This window comes from Balaenoptera physalus, assembly GCF_965194825.1.
Source record: "Balaenoptera physalus genome assembly, chromosome: 13".
Classification (NCBI taxonomy): domain Eukaryota; kingdom Metazoa; phylum Chordata; class Mammalia; order Artiodactyla; family Balaenopteridae; genus Balaenoptera; species Balaenoptera physalus.
In genome coordinates, this window is record NC_138892.1 from 33,465,238 (window position 1) to 33,489,546 (window position 24,309).

At 31.5% G+C, this 24,309-nt stretch overlaps 1 protein-coding gene and 1 long non-coding RNA gene across 3 annotated transcripts in view; one reads left to right on the forward strand and one right to left on the reverse strand.

Annotated features, from left to right (window-relative positions):
- MGAT4C (MGAT4 family member C) overlaps positions 1–24,309 on the forward strand; it is an 828,975-nt gene that overhangs the window by 72,100 nt on the left and 732,566 nt on the right. The gene's annotated exons all lie outside the window — the stretch shown is intronic.
- Positions 5,899–22,522, reverse strand: LOC309640467. The gene is made up of 2 exons (XR_014252250.1): positions 7,940–22,522; positions 5,899–7,900 (listed from the first exon to the last, which is right to left on the reverse strand). It is a non-coding gene; the product is annotated as an uncharacterized lncRNA (long non-coding RNA).

Here is a 24,309-nt window from a genome sequence, read left to right on the forward strand (position 1 = left end):
CCTTTAAATTAGAGTGTTTTAAAAATACATTGGCAAGATTTTCACTGTGAAAAGATAATCATTTCAGTTCATATCATCTTTTAATGATGTACTTAAAATTTCTAGCATTATAATGTGTTCTAATTTATTTTAGACACTACTCGTTCACTGTGTGCTTTACAGATATGCAAATACTATTGAAATAACCACAAACATATTAAAGATACTAAAATAATTCTTTTTAAAACCATTTTCATTAAAACATATTATTCTTGAGTATATATCTTTAACATAACACTGAAATAAGTTGTATCTGTTTAATATTGTCGCTAATAGTAATTGTGATTTTTTCTTTCCTTCATTAGAAGATGTGAGTAAATTAATAATGAAAAGCAAACAATTAACAGTGTTCCAAATAGAATTTCTTCTTAAAAATCCATTTCTCCTCGAGAAAGGACATTATGATTTAGAATTTTCTCATGTGCCTTATGTGTCTGAATAATTATCCTAATAAACTTATTTTTACAATTGAGCTAGATACAGAATATTTATTCATGGGTACATATGTGTGTATCTACTTGGACAATTGATTTAGAATGACACAAAGTGTATGAAAACATGAAAATGTTTTGCAACTTATGTACAGCTTTCCTTTCCAATGTACCATAGATATTTTAGTGCAGCTCCCAATTTTAAAATAGCATGAAGTGATTAATAGTCATCAAAAGGAAGTGGGAAGAGAGGCATCATTTTATTTTCAATTAATAGAAAACATGGTGTTGTCTATTTTTAGTCACCTGCTATTTATCCATTCCCCATGGAAGTGAATGGACTGCTACACTCCTTGTCTGCTTTCTTGCTGAAAGTGCTTGCCGGTGCTGCCAAGCTCACCACGCAGTTCCCATCTGGCATTGAAGCACTATCTTTTTCAGCCATGCAAGTCTGTGTTCTGTGATAAAGTACAGTTATGGGCAGCCTTACTTACTCTACTCTGCTGCAGAAAGAACTCTCTTGCTACACTATTCCATTTGAGAACCCTCTTGCTATACTATTCCATTCGAAAACTCTCTTCTGATGCTTGAATTTCTTCTGAAAGTGTACTTGCAATCGTAATGGTTCTTTCTTTAATATTTTAACTAACTTTACCTGTTTAGTATGAACTAGATATTTAATTCTAAGTTGAACAGCAAGGAAATGTTTACTGCTGAAAGTAAATTTTATGAGGAATAAACCACAATTTATATACTTGATTTAATCCAGCACATATCACTTAAATGTGGGGATTTATAGATTTTCCAAGCTACTGTGGAGGTAATCTGATTTGTGATATGTTGGTCTATTCATTTCAAATTCTACAAGATCTACAGTGATTATTTCAGGCTATGAGATGGCATAATGCTGTATATCACTGCAAATCCTTTCAGCATGAGGAAGAATGCATTGGTTGTACTATCAACCATTTATTTAATGTGTGTATAGGTATCACCTTGGAACATCCTTTTCTGGTATTTTGTAGACACTGCCCTGCTTTGCCCTGCTAGAAATGAAGGGTAGAATAAAGATAATACTCTGAGTTAAGATGTACATTAAAATTTTAAATTATCAAAAATACAGGTAACAGAAATAAAGAGCAACATCTTAGTAAATTATTGAGCCATATCGAATAAAAAGATAAAGAACATAATCAAAGGAAACAATTCTGCAGAAGTCCCAGAAGTCCCAGGAATATGCACCTTAATGGATGGATGAAAGTAAGATTTGTGTTTTATTGACCATATATAAAAAGAAAAAAGCCTTGACAAAGAGTCTGCATATTATGAGAGAATTAGAAAAGGGATCCTCTACATAGCCAGGTTCTTCTAAAGGCTATAACCTCAAAGAAAGTGTGGATTAGAAATAAAAGTCAATCACCAAAGCAAGTAGATGTCAGGAAAACTTTTATAAGTTGGCCTAGCCTTTGACTAAAAATAAATAAATAAATAAATGAGCCCCCTCGTAACAATAATCCACTGTCAAGTGGGTTTAACTACTTGAATTACATAATATATTGAGTGTTTGAAAATGCAAGCTAAAATAATATGAGTATTCCCTAGCCAGTGATCTACTGAGTGCCAGAAGAAAAAAAAATTTAAAGGCTAGTTGGATATTTGAACCCTAATCCAACATTACACAGCATTTCCAGAGATTAAACATAAACTGAAGTATCAGTAGAATTTGCTCATGATCCAGTTTTTAAAACCACATGGTTGAAGATTCAGCAATTAATGAGATAATAGCAGGAAAAATATAGAAAGGAGTATCTGACCTTCATGTACTTCAACTAATAAAATTATCAAATAGAAACTATAATATAATCATAATAAAAATTAAGTAATAATAACATTAAGTTATAGGTAAACATAATAGAAAAGTAAACATTTTTCTTTTGGTTATAAAACCAAAATATTTTACAATAACTTGATTGTAGGAGACCATTGTTCCTGATTAGATTATTTAGATTAAAAAAAAAATCTAAAACAATGTTTTTTAAGACATTGGAGAGCTGCTTTGGCAATCAGGACTTAAAGGTCGAAACCTGCAGAGAGGGAGACTTATTGAGGTCAAACTCTACCTTTCTGGGTTTGGGAGGCCATCTCCATGCTCATGGAAAGAGCATCTTTTTAGTTGCAGAAGAACTGGTATAGATACTGTAAATTTCACAGAACTTGGGATACAGAATTTAGAATTCTGATCTTCAAAGGAAGTAGGACTTGAGAGCTCAATATATAGGAAGAAAAGAAGCTCAGAGAAATGATCATGACCCTCATAACTATATACTCATTTAATTGATTAAATTGACCAGTGCACTAACCCAGAAAGCACAAAGAGAGCTCCTTAGAGCAGAGGCATTTATTTTTTTAGCGGTTTCATGGAGCTGAAAAAAATAAAATGCATTCGGAATTTTTAAAGGGAGTAAAGTACTAGAAAATACCTCCGGGTCTTAAATTAAAGAGCAATGTATGGTTAATGGTAAAATATTGAAAGCTTTGCTCCTGAGATTGAAAAAATATGGGTGTGCTAGCTAAAACTATTTCCATTAAAAATTATATTGAAATCCCCAGAATAAGGCAAGAAAAAAAGAATAATGATTAAAACAGAAGTAAAACTGTCATTGTTACAAGACTACCTGATTAGTCTTACAAGCAAAATAAGACTCATAAGCAATATGAACAAGATTGCATAGCTATGATATGCAATCATAGATTCCATATTTAAATGATTAAATTAATAAGAAAATTAAAGGTCACAGGATATAAGAGCAAATATAAAAATCAATTTTTTCCTATAAGTCACTAACAAATTGAATTTGAACACTACTATTTTGAAAAATACCAACTCTGTTAACTTTTTTGGAATATGTACATCTTAAATTATGGGCAAGACCTCTTAACAGAAAGCCATGAAACACTGAGAAACATTGAAGCAGGTTTATATCCCAATAAATGTGTGCCTGTGAAATGAAAAATGAAAGACTGATACAGAGTTACAGTGTTTAATGCAGTTGGTTTAATGCAAGTGTAGCCATGTAGACCAATGAAAGAGAATAGAACAGGGGTTTCCAAACTTTATTGTACATCAGAATCACCTAAAAGGTGATTCAGTAGAACTGGGGGAGGAGGTCCCATTTTCACAATGGGCACTACAATCTGAAAAGCACTGGAAGGTAGAGAGTCCAGAAATAGGCCCATACTTATATATTTGCTAGACTTATATATTTGCTAGACAAAGATGAAGTACAAGAATAACCGTTTCAATAAATGACAGACTCAGTAATAAAATTGACAAAGAAACATGCACAGACAATTAATGAGAGAGGATAACCAAGTGACCATATGAAAAGTTGCTGAACTTCATTAATTATCAGGGAAATGAAAATAAAGCCATAAGATACCACTACTTAACTAAAAAAAAAAAAATTGTACGATATGATAAAGTCTGAAAATGTGAAGTATTGGTGAGGTTGTGTATAAATCCATACCTAGACACGAGGTAGTGAGATTGAAGAAGAATAAAGTCATCCTTGAAGATTGTAAAAGCCTCCAGATAGAAAGCAAAAACAATAAAATTGATAGCAGACTTCTAACAGTAACAGTGAGAATATAATATACTTTGAAAGGTTGAGAGAAAATAAAATCAGTCTAAAATGTATTCTACATAAACTATCATTCAGGATTGAAATAAGTGCATTCTCAGACAATAACTGCTCAAGTTAAAATAATTGTAATAATAATATATTTAATAAAGAAAATAATTTAAAATGAGTGAAATAAAAAAAGAAATTTGTACGCATGTATGCAGAGAAACAAGTAGCTGTGTAAGTCGTAAGCAGAGGCTCAAAGTATAAAACAAAAAGTATTAATTTGTAATCTATGGAAATAAAACCTGCAGACTGAAAAGGTCCATTAGGATTCTAAATTTCTTCTATTTCTCATGCGTATGGATAGAAGTCTTGTATGTTACTCATTCACTTAAAAATGTTAAGGATAATGATTAAATAGTAGAATATATCCAAATCACTATTGTAAAAAAAAACAGAAGGAACTAAAGGTACCTGGAAATGTCAATCAAGCCAATATAAGGCCAAAAAAAAAGAGAGAGAGAGGAAAACAGTATAAAAAAGCAGGATAAATTAAAAACAGAAAAAGTATTAGAAATAAATACATCAGTAATTAATACATGTAAGATAATAAAGGCAATTTAAAGATACTGTCTAAAGGTTTGTATTACGTTTTCAGACTGCTTTAAAGATTTTGAGGCATAGGATTATCAGCGAGAGAACTGCTACTTACTGATGAAAGGAAAAAGTCTCTAGAAAGATACTCTAATGCTAAAATTATATGCACTGAATAACATGGACATTTTTGCATATTCAAATCTTTCAATGTAAAAGTAAATGCATAAAATTAATCCTGTATATAATTTTTTAAAATTTACTTAATGGTATTATTTGAATGTTTCTAGGAAACTATAATTTGTATATTAAATTTGTATTCAAGTTATTAACTTATAAATATAGTGTTGTAAGAATCTTTAAGTTCAACTTACAAAATTTGTTTTACAGTTTTTTTTATGTAGCAAATAACAAGTACTTCCAGCAAGGCCTTTGAATAATATAAATTAATTCTAATTGAACAGAATGGAATACTCTAAAAAATTCTACTTATAATTTTAAGTAACAAAGTTTCTTTAAACTATTTTACTTGCATTTATAAATTAGATATGTTTAGTTTTATTTTTAGGCATCTCATAAGCATGACAGAGAAAACTCACAACTTAACAGGAAAATCTCTCCCAAAACCACTTAAAGAATTTTCATAAATCCAAACTTTTAATTGGTGAATTAAATTCTCTTAACACTCTAATACTGTTAACAGAAACCCAAATTATCTTAGACATTTTAGCTAAAAATAAAGTATCAAATATACAACATTCCCCTAAATATCACAAGCACTTTCATAAAAAATAAAAGACACATTATTTTAAACTTAATAATGGAATATTAGCTATTTAGACTTGGCTGTCTTCCTTCTATCTTATCTCTTAACTTACTAATGGGCATGCTGTGGTTACTTGGTGGAAAATTAAAAACCACTGTACTATTTGCAATAGCTGGTTTGCTGTAATTATTGATATATTTGTTTATCGTTCAGAAATTTGAAATCACTTTACAAGAACTGGTTATATGCCTGGGTTCGTCCCAGGCACTGATTAGACAGGTGGGACCATTTTTAAAGCTGCCTGATTTGGTAGATGGAATTTCCCACTTCTATTTACTACCTAATTGAATTCCCATGATCTTATCTGGCTATAATTCTAAGGACATTCTTTAGCACTGCCACAATTCTAAATATGTTTTATTGTCAATCATTGGATTTCAAAATTCTTCACATAGCTTTGTCTTCTGTAGCTATAATTCTGATGTCAGGGTAATGACATTTCAGAAACAAAAAGGAAGGCAAGTTATGATTAGCAGAAAAGAAGATGGTATTTGTTTGTTTCTCCCTCTAATACAGACTTTTTCTTTCCAATCCATTGTTATCAAGTTGGTTTTCAACTCCTCTTCTTATTGAATAATAGCAAGTTCAACATGTTATTCATATAGGAAGGGGTAATGTCAGCTAGTCTTTGACATTTAGGCAATATCAGTGGTCAATTTCAACTGAGACCCTGAATTTATAGTGTGGACTATTGGAAAGAACTTGGTTTTTAGTGTTAGATCTGAGGGCTAATCTGACTCTATTAATCACCACCTGTATGAGTTTGAACATATTACTTAATTTTTAATATGAGTTTCCATATCTTTATATCTGGGGTAACTAAACATCCCACACCAATTTGTTGTGAAAATAAAGTCACCTTACATATCTAAAGTACATTTTAAAGTGCTTTATCCATAGATAATTATTATTACATTGTAATTGCAATTAGGTAATCTATCAACATAATCTTCTACATGCTCAGGTGGAGTAGTTCATTACTAATATTAAATGTAGCTTCTAAAATAGATTTTACTTTTAAGCTCACTAGAGCAAAGATTTTACTTTTAAATCTGCCATATTTCATACCGACATCAAGATCTGTGAAGGGTCTGAGATTTTACCCTATGTGTAAGCTAATAAGTTACTCTGCCAAAAGTTCATGTATACCAGCAAAGATGCAAGACTCCTGCATGAGACAAAGGGCAGTTTATGACTCACAGCAACAGCAGTAGTCAGCCTTGTATCATTTACCACTAGTTCCCCAAACCCTAATTCCCACATACAGACATGACAAGGTGCAGGTGATGCTTGTATATACAGTGGATTGTGTTAGAGGAAAAAACTGAGTTTAGGAAACACCAATAATTTACAAGGAGACTTCTAGCAAACCTATCCAAACTTTGCCCTAGAAAGAGACACTGTCATTATTAGTGTGAACAGCAAACCAATATGCCCTCTGTTCTGGAAGATTCTCTCTAACTTCCAAGGCTATTTGCTTTATAAACAATCTTGAAAGATAATGCGAAACTAAAACCGTTAATGCCTCTGCTCAGAAGAGAGACAGAGACAAGAAATTTATAGAGATTTGTCTCCCTATGGCAGAATAATGGAAACTTTGCCCTTCTAGTATAAAAGTCAGGACAAAAGTTTCATAAACACAATTTTAATACACAGTTGTTTTAAAGTATTCAAAGTTATAAATTCTACCAAAACAATGTGTTGAAAGTCATGGTAGATCAATTACTTGTAAATGTCGTAATAGTGTTTCAGAGGCGGGACATAAAAAACTGGGATATTTATGAGGTTTGGGGGGTATAGTTCAAGATATGTATTTCAATGTGAGGGGCTGATTAAGGTCAGCTCATGATATAATAGTTATGGATTTGTGGATAGGGCAAATCTAAGGTTTTGAGAAAAAGGTCCCAATGTGAGTGTATTTATTAAAAGTTAGCTATCTGATGTTCATCTTAATGAGTTTTTTATTCCTTTCATCCTGAAAGGAACAGTAATGTTATTTGCATATTTTATCTTTCTGGGCAAGAGTTTTCTGGAATAGGAGAGTAAGTGTAAGATTAGTGTAGTCATGACAATGTGGAGATTAAGCTGTGAGTGTATAGATGATGTTGGTTCTCCAAAGCCAAATGACCTGCAACCAAAGCCTGCCATTGCTTGTATATGAAATTGGACTGGTGGCAAAGAAGAGTCTACTAATTTTTAGTAGATTAGTTTTACATCTTGAAGACTGTGGTGGGAAAAGTGGTAAAACACAGAATACACCAAGTAGGGAAATAAAAAAAGTTGACCATAGTGTCAAGAAATGACTGATTTAAGATTAAAAATATAGGGAAAATAAATAGGGAAGAAATATTAAACAGAAAAAAATGTTAACAGAACATTGGGATCTGCTATAAGGATGAATATAAGGATGAAGTCACCTTAACACACAAAAAAGAATCTTTCTCGCATTCAGGACAATGGGGAAAATCAATTCCAATCATAATACCTGATCTAAGTATATGTAGACATTTAATATTATTATAGAAAATACCTGATTGCATAGTATTTTAAAGAAGGTGATTACATTGATTCATAGTTTTAGCCAGCTGAGAATTAACTCCTCTCTCTCCATGTATTCTTATTTTTATTTCTTTTCTTATTTTTTCTTTTAGTATAGATCTGATTTTTTCCAAAATCAAAAGTTGCATAAATCCCTGTAGACAAAGGGTGATTTATAAGCAAAGAGGGGCATCAAGATTAGGATAGAGTTCAAGAGAAGCAATAAGAAAGAAACCACTTGAGAAAACAAAAGTCATTTTATGTTCCAATGACAATTCCCCAAGCCTATCATTTTCAAAGCAGGCTGTCTAGAAAATAAAACCTTTTCTTAAAAATAAACTTTCAGATATGAAAAATACTTTTTGTTCCATATGACAAACTTAGAGCTGTATAACCAATGGGCTTCCATTTTCCAGAGATAATTATTAGAATGAGAAAATAAGGCAGCAAAAATAGGTATAAATTTAATACATATAACTTTTCCCAAACAGAAAATTGGTATCTGTTCATACAGTTTGGTGGGCTGCTTCTTCTTACATTCTGGTTCATATCTCAGTTTCTCTATTGATGATTTGCTCTGGTGTATTACTGGGAAACCCATTATTAAAACACACCAAAGCTGTACCCTTCAAACTCACCAATATCTGTAAGAAAGGTGTTTCATCTCCATCATTCTGACTCTCTTATCTATCAAACTTGTTTCTGAATTTTGACATAGTAAGAAATGCAACATCTAACAAAGGAGGACACAAGAGGTGAAAGAGCTAACTGGAATGACTCCTTCAGAGGGAGCTGAGAACCAGTGGAAAATTGAGATGTAACTTCTTAATGCATCAGATTGAAAGCTAGTAACAACAGAAGTTGAGGAGCAACTATTTAAATATTGTGACAGCTGTGTTGCATTGTCACAGAAAGTCTGGGCAGACTTTAGGGTGGATGACTAAACATATCAATGTAAAAACTTTAAAAAGTATAATATGTCTCAAGATAAACATTTATTCTAGGTAGAGGCACAGGTAATTCCTTGTTTCTGTTACTGAATGCAAGTTCATGTACCATGCACATAGTGAGGCCAAACAAACTGAAACTTTGGAGTGTGGAGCAGAGAACAATTTATTTCAGGGCTGTGCAAGGAGAATGGGTGGCTCATGCTCAAAAAAACCCTGACCTCCCCGAAGAGTTTCTGCAAAGCATCTTTAAAGGCAAGGTGAGGGAGGGGTGTCCCAGGGTATGTGATCAGCCCAGGCACTATTCCCTGACCGGTTGATGTTGAGGTAACAGGATAGTTAACATTATCAATCCTTAGGCACCAGGAGGTCTGGGGGCCGCGTGCTCATAATCATCAAATAGTTAATTTCTTCCACTTGGTGATGGTTTTTAGCATCTGAAAAACTCAGGAAATATTCATGAAATACTGTTATCTGGGTATTTCAGAGAGGAGCTACAGCAGAGGATATGAGGGAGGGCTCTGTCCCAGGAAGGCCCCATAGGGTCCTACTTGGTTATACTTCCTCATGAAATATGTCTGATAAATTAATGCAATTTGTCCTCTAAGGAAAGATGCAGCCAAGATGACACATTACATGTTCCTTAGCTGAAGTCCACCATGAAAACAGAACCTGAGTCAAAGCTTGTGTGAGGCTAGTTTATTTCAGAATGTGATACCAGGTAGGAGGTGGAATGCAGGGCAGGGAGAGTGAAACAGAAAAGGAGGAAAAACCAATTGGAGGATGTGGTCTTGGCTTGGATGCTTTCTGGGCAACTGTTACCCATTTTCACTGGGACCTTCTGAGGAGCCTTATAAAATGAACCACACAATTATCCACCCAAAGACAAAACACGGAAATGTTTGTCCAGTACTCTTTGTCCCCATTGGTCCAGGGTGGCCATGTTAACATTGATTCCTTATACTTCTGACTACCTAGACAATCTGACTAGATGAGAGTCCACACATGGGTCTCAGAGAAGCTCCAGGGAGGACTCAAACTGCAAGATGCTCAGCTCAAGTCAAGGCTCTGTGAGTTACGCCTGCGAAAGCTGCTCAAGGCTTGCATGGATCTGGTTATTGCAACCAGAGGATTTTAAAATAGTGTACAAGTCATGTCCAATATAAACAATAGCTAATTAGAACAATAATACTATATTGAGTCTAGACTGGGGTTAGATTTTGTCTAATAAAAGACAATTTGGGAGGAGATTTAATGATTTCAGTGATTCAAGAGGCAGCAGCATACTAGTGTATTTGATTCCCAGAACCAATCTCTTTTTAATACTCTTTTCCTTTATGATGAAATTATTTTCTGTAGTAATCATGAAATTAAGTAATAATGGTCTAAAAAGAGCACACAGTGAATTTTTCTTTTATCGAATTTTATAATTATAATAATGCCAGTAAAATAATACAAATATTAATCATATAAAATAAATATCGCAATACAAAAAAAGGAAAACAAAAGGTGATGAATAAAACACTTTAAGAATCTATGTTTTTATAAAAGATAAAAACTCAGTTTTATATCTACATACTGGTCTATCACAGTAATGAATGAAAATGTTTATGTTTTAGTTTTGAGTCTTATGTTCTGCAAACTTGCCAGTGATTTTGTTAAAATCTATATTCTTTACATAGTAACGTTTAGTAAATAGCATAGCCAGGTCAATTTTAATTCATGATTGATAAAAATATTTTTATAAATTTTTAATTTTGATAAGTTTCACTTGATGTGACAATTATCCAAAAGAAAAATTCTTAAACATAATAATTAGCATAGCAGAGATTCATAAAAAGATAAATTTCACAATAAAATCCAGACATTCCCACAATATCCATGTCTTTATTTCTTCAGAATTGATTCCAGCAGATTTCCAATATTTCTGTAGTCCAAAAATATCTTCACCATATAATTCATCATGCAATTATATTACCTTTGGTAAAAATATGTTTGATGTTTTTTCTTCAGAGAAAAATCACTAAATGTTAGTGTACATTGACTTCATTTGATCCACTGATTTAAAACAGTTGTCCAGTTGTTAGTAAAAATAATTGAGGCATTCAAACACCGTCTTTTTGATTTTTCTGATAACATAAGACTACTATCCTTTATCATTTCTTTTGGCATTTTTCTTCTAAATTTTATTTTTTTCCCACAAAAATATTCATTTCCTTACATGTTCTTGTTGCAAAGTTAATAGCCTTTCCATATTTTTCTGTGAGCCAGTCTTCAAGGATTAATTTCAAAGCTTGATGTTTCACTGTAAATGACTCAAGTCTTATTCTGGCTGTTTGCTGTACATATGTCTTTATAATATTTATATCTCAAATTTCACCTTCAATTGAAAGATAACTCAGAAAAGACACATACAGCAGAAAGCAACATCTGATCTGATCCTTCTGAGCCCAGATTTTCCTTTGGATCACGCAGTACTTCATAGGTTGAATTAACTTTCAAAATTTATCTTTCCTGTACACACAGCTCCATCATGAGCACTCCACCTTTTAAGAAAGTCTTTAGTAATTATATCTACATTCTACAGCATTTTCTATTGGTGAGATGAAACTGGAAAGGGTGGATTTACTTTTCACAATTCCAAATATATCACCTGAGGAAATCCCTCTAAAAGAGTGAATTCTATTCAGCTTTAGAGAATAATGTGTTCAAGGAACAAATGAGAATTTAGGATCATACTTTTTAACATTGTGCATCAATATTGTCATGCATATTGACCACAGTTATAGCATTGTCATATCCTTGACGATTGTGTACTTGTTTCACACAATTTCTCGGAAATAGAGTGAAAGCTCAAAATTAATTCTTTTATTTCATCTTGACCATCTTCAAGATTGATGTGTCTGACCAACTTATATAAATGATCAAAGTATAAAGCTTCAGGAATGCTGTTAAGAATTTCAAACTACTTTGCATTTTTAATATCTGTAATTATCTGTTCTTTGAGGTAATTCCCAGAAGATGAATGTAATTATTTGGATCAATCTCTCTTCAGAAAAAATAACATACTAATTCTTACAAAATGTTCTTTCAACTTTGGATCATAATTTAAGAGTAATTCCTTCAACATCAACACAGTGTCCTTTATTTGCTGATGATACATCGTTTTTGTGATCAGGGAAAGAAATATTTTGTTTGACTGAAAGCATAATTAAGTCTAAACAAGATGCACGAAGTCATTTTTTTACCCATTTATATATAGTTTTCAGTTCTGTTGCCAAAATCTTCTATTTTGTAAGAAGATAGATATTCAGATATCTCAAGATCAGAGATTTTAGGGTATGCTTTTTTTTTTAATAAATTTATTTTATTTTATTTTTTTGGCTGCGTTGGGTCTTCATTGCTGTGAGCGGGCTTTTCTCTAGTTGCAGCTAGCAGGGGCTACTCTTCGTTGCGGTGCGTGGGCTTCTCATTGCGGTGGCTTCTCGTTGCAGAGCGCAGGCTCTAGGCGCGCGGGCTCAGTAGTTGTGGTGCATGGGCTTAGTTGCTCGCGGCATGTGGGATCTTCCTGGACCAGGGCTCGAACCTATGTCCCCTGCATTGGCAGGCAGATTCTTAACCACTGTACCACCAGGGAAGCCCAGGGTATGCTTTTTAATCAGGTGTTAAAGTGATTTTTTAAGGTAGACATTCCAGCTTTTGTCTCATTACCTGAAAATGGATAAAAGAAACAGTTCTTTAGTTTCAAGCAATTCGTACAAACTGTTAACATTTTCCACCATATGGAAAGTATGTAAACACTACAGAAACCATGAAGTTGACTTCTTTCTTTGTATTCTTTTCATTCTCACTCAACTGCCTAATAGTCTTTATTATGATGTGGTTCACTTCTTCTAACCAGGTTAACTCTCAATTACCTCAAACCATTATTAATTAATTAGTGACATCATAATACATCAAAATTTCATTTATCATATCTCTTCATCAAAGTCTTAGTCTTGATCTTTGCAAGCATCTCCTTATTATTATTATCATTACTACAGTATTAGTATTGACTCTTGATAATACTTCTTTTCTCTTAAACATTATCAAGGTTTAGAGAAAATGATTCATTGTCATCTTTCACCTGTATCATTTAAATAGTGTTTCTTGTATGGGTACTTTGGATGTGCAAACCTGAATTTCCTAAAAATTTTCAAGAACTATATGCAGTATTTCATGTATTATACTTTGCAAAATAGATTCAGACAATGATTCAATTACCTCTATTATTTTCCCTTTGTTGTACCCAGTAGAATGGTGTCCTTTCATATTGATAAGGGTACCTGACTTCAAAATTCTTTACAAAACTTAGAATAATTATAAACCAGTTATTGGTTTCACAATAATATTGCAAATGAATTCAGGCTTCTCCAAATTCCTGTAGGAAATGAAAAAAAAAAAACAAACAATGATGTAGTCAGTTATATATCGAATAAACATCATGAACTTTGAGCCTTTGGTTACAACTGATATAAAGATCACTTATTTAAATTATTTTTCATAAGTTACTAAATATATTTTATTATAACCAAAATATAAAATGTTTAATTTGAGTAACTACTGAATTGTTCCACTGGTGTGACATTTTATTTTCATGATTTGTTTTCTGTTTTTAAACAAAATAATAACAAAATAGAAGAATACATTTCAATTTTAAACATATTATTAAAATCAATAAAATATAATATGTGTGAACCAGTTTGAATTACCAAACAAAAATTGTACACTTCAGAGTTTACAGATTATTTTGCTCTATTATGTTCTAAGATAAAAACCAAAACTTCCAGTAGTCACATATAATGACAGACTCAAAATTATTTGTTTATCAATGCAATCTCTGTGCTATCACTTTATTTTGAATCTACCGTTGAAAAATAGTAATATGTAGTACCATATTTTTTGGAGACACACTACACCCAAGGGAATTGAAATGATTACAAACCCTTACAAACTTATTTAGAAAATGACTGTATCTAAAGTACTATATAACTGGAACTTCTCCAAATTAACTTTATATAGTGTACATTATTTAATAGAGGACAAATAATAAAATATATAAATTGGAATCACACATATACATTTTTTAAACTTGACTGTAACCACAAACATTTTTTGAACTTAACTAAAAAGGATTTTTACAGAGAAAAGTATTTTGTTACTGACATTATTTAAAATTTTTGGAGCATGATGATAATAAAAATATAGAATTTTAATTTAATTTAATTATTTTTGTAAATTATGGACAGTCATGCACCCCTTTACTGCCTGCTCCACAGCAGAATGCCAGGCCTCCACTGTCTATCATATGATAAAATGGAAAGTGACATGGAGTAGGGTTATCTTTAATAATCAGTGCTTTAGCAAACCTATTACTGATTGACTTCATATCTCTCACTTTTTAGACTGACTTTAGAGGAAGTTAGAAAAAATAAGTATCTGGGTCAGAAAGTAATGGGAAATTCAGATCTAGCTAACATTACCAATTTAACAAGCAATTTAAGTAGACTAATTTAAGAGGCATGTTTAAGGTCCTGAAATCAACTGATATTTTCTCGTACGATGAGGAAGAGGCAAAGAAAGAAATAAAATACTTGGGGGATGTTTCTTGATTACAGTAAAAAGATATAGAACAAATACATGCTGTTTTATCCCTAGAAATTACAAAATCTATGGAAAGCCAGTGCTTTGAGATTATATGGCAGAGATATTGCTTACAAGCACAGCTTCAGGTATGAATTCTCTAGGAAACAGGAAGCAGAAAGCTGTCTTCCTAGGCCTAAGCAATTCCATGGTAAGAGCTAATGATGGTAGTCCCCATTTTGCCTAAATTTGAGTAGGCAATTTTGTTTTTTCTCTTGTAACAAAAGTACTTCAAATGACAATTACCAAGTAGAATGCCTGGCATCTGCTAGGTGTTCTTAAATGGTAGCCATAAGTCCCACAATTATTATTACTCTTGTTAACTTTCAACAGATTCTACATCATATCAAGATGTTCAGATGATTTAATCAGCTTAAACTCCAGGATCATATAAGTCATAATACATGTTTACTGACAAGTTATTATTTTAGCTGTAGTTCTCATTTTCAAGTGTGTTGATGAATTGAACACAGATATCTGTTCAGATCTTTTTCTATTTCCCCTTCTTTATATGCCCAGTCTTCAGTGAAATGCAGTGAGATGCATGCTTGATATATGCCTAAGTGGAGCTAGCACATTTCTGAATCTGTTCACTGAGTTTAAGCAGCTCACCTTGAAACTGGGTTGCTTTTTTTTGGGTAATTGTTGACTCTGTTCTTAACTACTGTACCGCTTCAAAACCTTCTTACAATCTGTGTGTCACTGACATAGAAAATGAAAGTTAAGTTACAAATTTGGGAGTTTGCCACACTTATGAGAAACAGAGAAAGGCTTCAAAAACCATTGATGGGAAGGAATGCTGTGAAAATGGTATATTTTAATAACCTGCTATAAGATTATAACTTTTGAATAGATGACATTCATACAAAATACTCAGAGAATAAATGAATGCCTATTATTTCACAATTATTGGCAATAATATTGTATTATTGATAATAAGCCAAGGAATTCCTCATTTACTATGTTTGAATTACTTTTGACTCGTCCGTTCTTTTTAGGATTTACTCCTGAATCTGAAGAAAATGAAAACATATGAACTTGTTCATGATAAACTTCTTCCATTATAGTACAAGACAGCATGCTTCTGAATTATATGAACCCAGAGGAGTGTTTTAATGTCTCTAATAGCCTGGGTTTATCAGGGGGAAATTTAAATTTTTAGTTAAGCTCACAGTTGATGTTTTCTACCCTGTAGACTTTATAATCTTATATTAGTTCTGTGCATGGACTGTGCTCTTTCTCCCTTCCAGACCTCATCATTTTTGGTCTTTTTAGTTCTGTAGATTCTTCTTCCCCACTCCTGAATTTAAAGTTCATTAGAAATACTTCTCTTGAAAGTCTTCCAGAGCTCTTAGATTATAATTTCTACCTATTTTGTGCTTCTATTTTACCTTACATTTTTCTCTATTTGTTCAAATGTTTTCAAAATTGTCTATGTCACTTCTGCGAACTTACAAGCACCACAGGGTCTCTGGTCTTGCCTCCTTACCCCTCCATTTTTCCCCACTGCCAAGAAAAGCATCTGATAATAATCTGTCAATATTTGTTGAACAAGTATTTAAATGAATGAGGGAGTGAACATGTTGAGTGTGATGACAAGGGCAGCATCCTGGGGTCCAGGCAGTTTACAGAAGAAAACAGTGCTCATACAACTAATACTAGCCACAGATAAAACCATAATAAGAAACCAAGTTTTCTCAGTTTTTAGTCCAGTTCTAATTCTACCACAGTACACTGCCTTAATTAATCATGATTCCTTTATTATGTGTTATGGCAAACTAAGAACAAAAAGAAAGAATTGTTTAAGACACCATTTCTTTAAAGTCAACTTTGGGATTAATATCTATGTTCACTTTCACTGACTTTAATAATTCAGGTGCGTAAAACTTGCTCCAGAACTGTAACTCATTTGCTCTAATTTACATCTCTAAAGAGCAAGAATTCTACTATCAATGAATAATGAATCACAACAGCTGGACTTTTATAGCCGAGGAGATATATATAGTGCTATAAATAAATCAATATTTTTATTTGTGTGATACTTCCAAAGTGGTTTTCTTCTTCTTTTAAATTAAGCCTTAATGAATTTTGTAAGTGATCTTGGACTTCAACGAAAAGTTCATCAGCAAACTCTAAAGGTTTTCCTTTGTGAGGTGTTAAAACAGAAAATATAGCAATGCTAGACGGCCTTTCTAGTAGAAGAGTACCTAGATTTTAAAGACCCAATTTGATTTTACTCTCTGATTATCCTTCCAGAAAATTTGTGAGCTAAGAATAGAATCTCATTGTTATGGTAAAGGGATCAGTGATGGGTGTGAGAAATAACACAGCATCCCTTCACACAGAAAAAAAGGAAAGATCTTCTCTTACATCACCTTTTTGTCACATTTATGCTGGCTAATAAGTGCTTCTTTTAAATGTCCAACTTCTCTCATAAAGAGGAAATAAAAAATAACATAGATCAGGAGAAAGAGGACAGAAAGGATATTTCTTATTTTTCCTCTCCTGAGTTCTTCCTTGCAAAGGAAATGTGTAAAAAAATTTCATAAATATATTTATTAAAAGCTACTTAACTACTTAGCTACTTAGAAAAGATATTCGTTTCTGAAAGAATCACTGAATAATAGAGAATCAAATAATATTTTTCCTCATTACCCTCTAGTTGGAATTTATTCTGTAGGTGGCACATGCTGTTTTATATCATTAGAATATCAAAAAATAAATCCCAATGTGGTACTTTTTCATACTACTTAAATTTTCTTACAAGTCATTTAATTATATACCTAAGTTACTTTCATTTGATTATGGTACATCTGTCTTACAGACAAAATAAATGAAAACAGGATTAATATCTAATCACAGTTCCTTTTTTCCTTTTATTTAAAAAACACAGAACACTTTGTTAAGAGCATCTAGGAAGAAAACAGATGTTACTTACAAAGCATCCAATATTATTGATAGTTTCATCTCAAGCTTTTTCCTGCAATTATTTTAACAAAAAACAATGGCCTAATTTCCTCAGAATTTGTAGGAAAATGTTTGTTCTTCAATACTTATATACCCACTTCCAGTCTTGTTTGAAAGAATAGAATAGACTCAGGCTGGTAACAACCACAGAATTGACTGAATTCTAATTAAACACTATATATTTTTCAAGTCACTATAACATTTTATTTAAAATTTAATTATGATTAGATTTTTATTGAATCATTCAATTAGTTTTTTTTAAAGAGGAAACTTTATTTTAATAATGACATCTTGGTTTTAATAGTGAAAGCAAATTAACTGTATTAAAATTTTCTTTTTAAAGATAATATTCCCAATAGTTAACAAGTCATCTGTTTTTAAAATTTAACCATTGGTAAAAACTAACGGCATGAGTTGAGTTTGTTTCTAAAAGCTGAATTGCTTCTTGCTAAAACCCCAGGGGACTAGAGTTTTCAGTCTGACAAAGTAATAGGTGCCCTGTATATCTTAATTACATCTCCATTAACATAGGAAGAAAGAGTTACCTAAGTTAGCATGGAGAGTGGAGAGAATGCTCAGCTCTCCGTTGTGTCCTGCCTACAGTGAAGGCAATGTGAGGATTCTGACAGTTGTTTGGTTCTTTTTGTCACTCATATTTTTCTGAAGCACCATGAGCTTCTGTCAAGACCTGATCATTTAGAACACTTTACTACCTTCCTACATAATCTTTTACAGGTGAATGGAAATATTAAAATAAATTTATTAATTTATTCAAAATATGTTTGTGAATATCTACTCTATACTAGGCATATTGAAGTATTAATGAGAAATACTTTGCATTTTTCTAGATGGGGAAACATATCAAATAAAGAATTACATGTAGCAATTGAAAATTTTAGTAAGAGCTACCCCATAGAGGATATAAGACGGAAATGGAATTGAAAATAGCAAGGTGAAAAGGGAAGAAAGAACCTATGGCTTTGTTAACTATGTAGACACATCAAAGTTTAAAGTGAAGTAGAACAGAAAAAGAAAAAAGGAAAATGTTTCTTTATTTGCCCTTACCTGATAGAGAGATTGGGAAAAGCTATATTTAATTTTGCAATTTTATTGGAATTTTTAAAAACATTTGATAGCAAGGGGTGCCCAAATAAGCATAGCTTTGGGTTTAAAGTTATTTGAACCCTGACCTCCTCTAATTGTATGGGACTGTTATTGTGCTATGATAATATTCTCTTTTTACACTAAAGGCAGATATGTCATTTTTGCTAAAATCCACATTTATGTCAGAGTTTAATGTACCAAAAAGATTATTCATTTTATAGCATGTATTGGATCTTGACCAAAATAGCCTCAGAAGGCCTTCCTAAATTTGACAGATTAAACTGTTGTGAGTTAAATTGCTAGATGCATTAAGAACATCCAATAGTTTAATTTTTGTTTGTCTTTTAAAAAGAAATTCTACACTATATCTTAGTTTGATAATTGGAAATTTTTCTTTAGCATAATATATACTTGCATTCTGATCTCTCTCTCTCTCACTCACACACACACACACACGTATACACATGCAAACCTCCCCCACATGTAACCTAACTCAGATGAGATTATTTTGACCATTATTTTGGATTATTCATGAAGCTGTGGTTAGACTCACCAATTTGATTTTTCTTATTAGTTTAATCAACATCATCACAGTGTCACTATCTTCCAAGCCAATGCCTTGAAGTCATTTTACACTTTGCCTTCTACCTCAGTCATTTTTCTTTATTTAAATGTTTCTTGAGTTGGCTATATTATACTATTAATTTCATATTGTTTTTGTCACATTTCTCCACCTTTTCTTTTTGACTGATGACTAAAAAATTTCTTGACTGAAATGCACTAAGAATGTGACTAATTTCGATGGTGACTATGAAGTAAAAATACTGTTGCAAATTTGCACACATGGAAGAAACAGTGTGGTGGAGTGAAGAGACCATGGGGTTTGTGATAAGGTCCCATTTTTTGTTTCTGATTTCTTACTTATCAGCTTATGACCTTGGACAAGTCACAGTATATATTGACTCCCACAGTATTATGGTAAAGAGAATGTGATAAGATTATGGTGGAGCTTAAGGGTTTTACAGTTCAAGGCTATAAAAATGTAAAAGTGATTTTTATCTTAAATACTCATAACACAGTTCCTCAGAAAGCATTTTCTTAGCTGGGACTAGGGCAGTGGATGGTTATGATTGGTGAAAGTCACTTATATTGCCATACTGATGGCCCTCATTAATTATAAGTTGTCCTAACCTCCATAAAAACGTTTATTTTTGAACATTAAGGATATAGCATGTATGAGTTCCTATTTCAAAAGCTGAACAGTGGTTCAGATCCCATAGAATACAATGATTAATGTCTAAGACTCCAGAATCAGGCTGCCGAAGTTCGAATGCTGCCTTATCACTAACAAACTTTGTAACTTTGGCCAGATTACTCCATGTAATTTGATCATAATCAGTAAAAAGCAAGATGTGGTACTTTGATAATATGTGATATGTTTTAAAATTGAAACTGTCTGTCATGGAGGAGGAGTCAATAAATTTTTGCTATAACAATTAGTGTTGATTTTGTTGGTGGTGTTATTATTAAAGTTTTTAAAGGACAAAAAATGTAGACTTGAAAATGACCTTCTTTGGAACTTTAGGTAGCCATATATCTTAGTTCTACAGCTTATCAATTAATAAATCACATTAACATTAATTAAATCCTTTCAAGTAACAGCTGCTTATCTCATTGAATTCTAAAGAGTAGCTTATTACTTACTACTATATGACTAAATGTGAAACATTTTCCAAGCTTCAAGTGGATAATGGAAAAAGAGAAGGTATTTAGAGTGTTTTATAGATCCTTTTGGATTTTATTTGAAGGAATAATTAATTCAATATTCACTTAACTGTGTCTAGAACTTAAAATACTTTGATCATTCTTGGATTTAATGAGGGCTCATTTGGCTGTACTACATTCAACCATATTATGAAGTAGAGTATCTTTAAATTTCTAATAAGACAATAGTGCAGATAATTATCCTTTAAAAGCTTATATGAATACAGAACATGAGTATTTGATTCTAATTCCTAAGTATTCAAATCAAATTTTATTATATGTAGAATAGTCATTTATAAATAAATTAGGCACAGCATTTTTTTTCATCTAAACGTTGTCTTTCCTAGTTGATGTTTATTGTGTTTGAGACTGCTTTCTTGAAATGAGAATATATAACTTTATACCCAAAGGAATGTGTTTCGGATGTCATATTCTTCTTTGTGGAAAGTTCTATACCTCTATTTCCTATGCTAGCGAAGATGATATTAGGTAAAGGGAATTGAAAATGTTAAGTTTATATATATATATATATATATATATATATATATATATATATATATATATATATACACAAATATGTTGAAATTTGGATTATTTAATAAATTTTGAGATTTCTTTGGGAAGATAATTTTTTAAATGATAATTGTCTCAAAAAGGCTTTTCTCCTGGAAATGTTTACAACTTTATAAAAACTAGTGTTAATAGTTTCATATTTGTTAGTGAAAAATTAATGAGTTTCTACTATGAACAGCCTATTAAATAAAGATTAAGGGAATGAGCTTGAATATCATCATACCTAAATTAAACCATCGAGGCCCAGGTGTACAGAGCCTACCTAAGATTGAAGTTAAAATAGGAGAATTGAAAATCCCTCTGTCATCAATAGCATTCCAGTACTAGGGATGGGGCAAGAACATGAAGAGAGATCCTCGCTATACAGGGACTGCTGAAAATAGAGCAGAAACACTGAGCAAAACCTTCTAGCAACCCCCTCCCAATATAAAACACAAAAGTACATCAGCTATCTGCTAGAGAAATTTGGAGACTAAGGTGAACTGAAGAGCCTATATCAACCACAAAACCTCAAATCCAACTTAGCTATTGACTTAACACCCATAAGAATGTTCAAAAAGAAGCAGCAGCATGCCCTTTTTAGGCATAAATTCTATTTACCTCATATGATACTAATATTAAAATAATATATAGTGATAAGGAGTAAATAAGCAGAAATGTACAAAAACTTTATGGATAAAATTTTAAGATTTTATAAAAGATATGAAAGAGGATATTTCTGAATATAGAGATACACTATTCAGTTAAATAAAAATACTTAATATATAGCATATTATAATTCTCCAAATTGATCTACAGATTCAATGCAATTGAATTAAAATCACAAATGTATTTTGTAGTGTTTGACATGGCAGTTCTAAAATTTCAGTGCAAATGTTTAGAAATAACCAAGTGATACTTAAAAGAGTGCCTTTTTGGTTGCTTGATAAGACAAAGATGGAATTGAAAAGAGAAAAAGCATCATTTCTTTTTTTATTGTTGCTGTTAACAATTGTCTGGTGAATGCATAGGGAAAAAATGAAATTGGATCCTTAACTCACGCAAAATACATTTAAAATTTTAAAGAAAATATGTAAATGTGTAAGTGTAATAATTGCTCAAAATAAAATACAAGAAACCATATTCATAATGTTTACAAGGATTTGTTTATACAGGATAAAAACTAAAAGTAAAAAATATTCATAAATCATCTAACTGACATTGGGAACTTCTATTTATTAAAAAAAAAAGAAGGGAAGTGAAAAAAAATGCCATAAACTCTTCTGGAACACATTTAACTGTTGAAGCATTTGTTAATTTACAGAATATAAAAAAGAACTTATATGAATCAATATGAAAAGAAAACAAACACTAGAAAAATAATGAAAAAAATTTCAAAGAAGAGGAAGCACAAGTCACCTGTAAACTTTGAAAGATAAAGATGTGTGTGTATGTCTGCACACACATATATATGTAATCTTAGGTAATGTAGGGTGATCAGGGTAATGTAGAGTAAAACCTGTGTTAAAAGAAGGTACTATTTTCTACTCACCAAATGAGCATCTTTTAGAAAACAGACGTTGGTAACAGTGCGTGTGGAACAGCAAGCACTCTCAGTCACTGCAGGTGGAGTGTTAGTTGGTACAATTACTATGGAAAACTGAACACACTTATCTTAAAACCTAGGGATTCCACTGCTAAATATTTGACCCAGAAAATCCCTTATATCTCTGCACCAGATATATGTATATATGTATGTGTATGTATATATGTGTGTGTGTGTATATATATATATATATATATATATATATATATATATATATATATAAAATGAATGTAAATGTCAGCATATTTGTGGTTTGTCATAGCTCTAAACTTGAAACTATTTAACTATCCGTTTAGGGTAGAATGAATAATTTGTCATTAATTCATACAATGGACTACTTTTTAACAATAAAAATAAATTACAGCTACATACATATGAATAAAAGAAAGAAGTCATAGAAACATACATAGATTCCATTTATATAAGATACAAAAATATGCAAAACAAAGTAGTATATTGTTTAATGGTACTCATATTTTAAAAGGAAAATATAATTTGTAGAACATTAATGTATATCTTTACCTCTGCTGGATAGGAGGGAGATGAGATTTAGGAAGAACAATAGTGTGTTTTGAGGTGTAGTAATCTGTTTCTTGGCCTGGATACCACCATAATGTTACCTTCATAAGACTTTATTTTATCACTTTCAACAGTGTACATGAACATTTTAATATAGTCTTTGTATGTTTGGTACGTATTATTTTTTTTTAAAGATTTTTTTTTGATTTGGACCATTTTTAAAGTCTTTAGTGAATTTGTTACAATATTGCCTCTGTTTTATGTTTTGGTTTTTTGGCTGTGAGGCATGTGAGATCTTAACTCCCCAAACCAGTGATCGAACCCACATCCCCTACTTTTGAAGGTGAAGTCTTAACCACTGGACCGCCAGGGAAGTCCCACATATTATTTTTAAAAACTTTATTTACATTTGGTAATTTCTCATACAATAATATATATTTGCTTATATATTGCATGAATATATAAATTTATATAAATTTAATAAATTATACTTATTTAATATATCTACTAACATTTTAGCTATAAATTCACATATCAATTTTTTAATAAAATTTCAAGGGAACAGTATTAAATAGTACTTAATTAGTACTATTTAAATAGTACTTAAATATATTAAATAGTATTAAATAGTACTTAAATATAAAATATATGTCAAATAAAAACATATGAAGTTATATAAACGTTCTCTTATAGTTAATTTATAGCTATTGAATGTGTACTAAGTGCAAGGACTAGTGGTATATATTGGTATATAGGCACATAAGAGTTAAGCGTAAAATACAGTTGCAAACACAAAATGCTTGCCTCAAAATTTAAAAATTAAAATAATTAGATATATTTAATCTATAAGAGTATCTGAACAAAAAGCACTTTTAACACTAGTTGTCATTTATTCATATTAATAAAGGGAACCATATATCCATTATTTTTCTTGAGATATAGAAAGATGTCATTTTGATTTAAGAAATATTCAAGTTTTATTATAAACAAGTTTTTATTGTAACTTTGGAAATGCGTGATTATTCTTATTCATGTGTGGATATCTAGCATAAAAACCTCTAACATTTTTGTATTTTTTTCTTTAGTGAAGTAGTCTAAAAGGTAATGGTTTAGC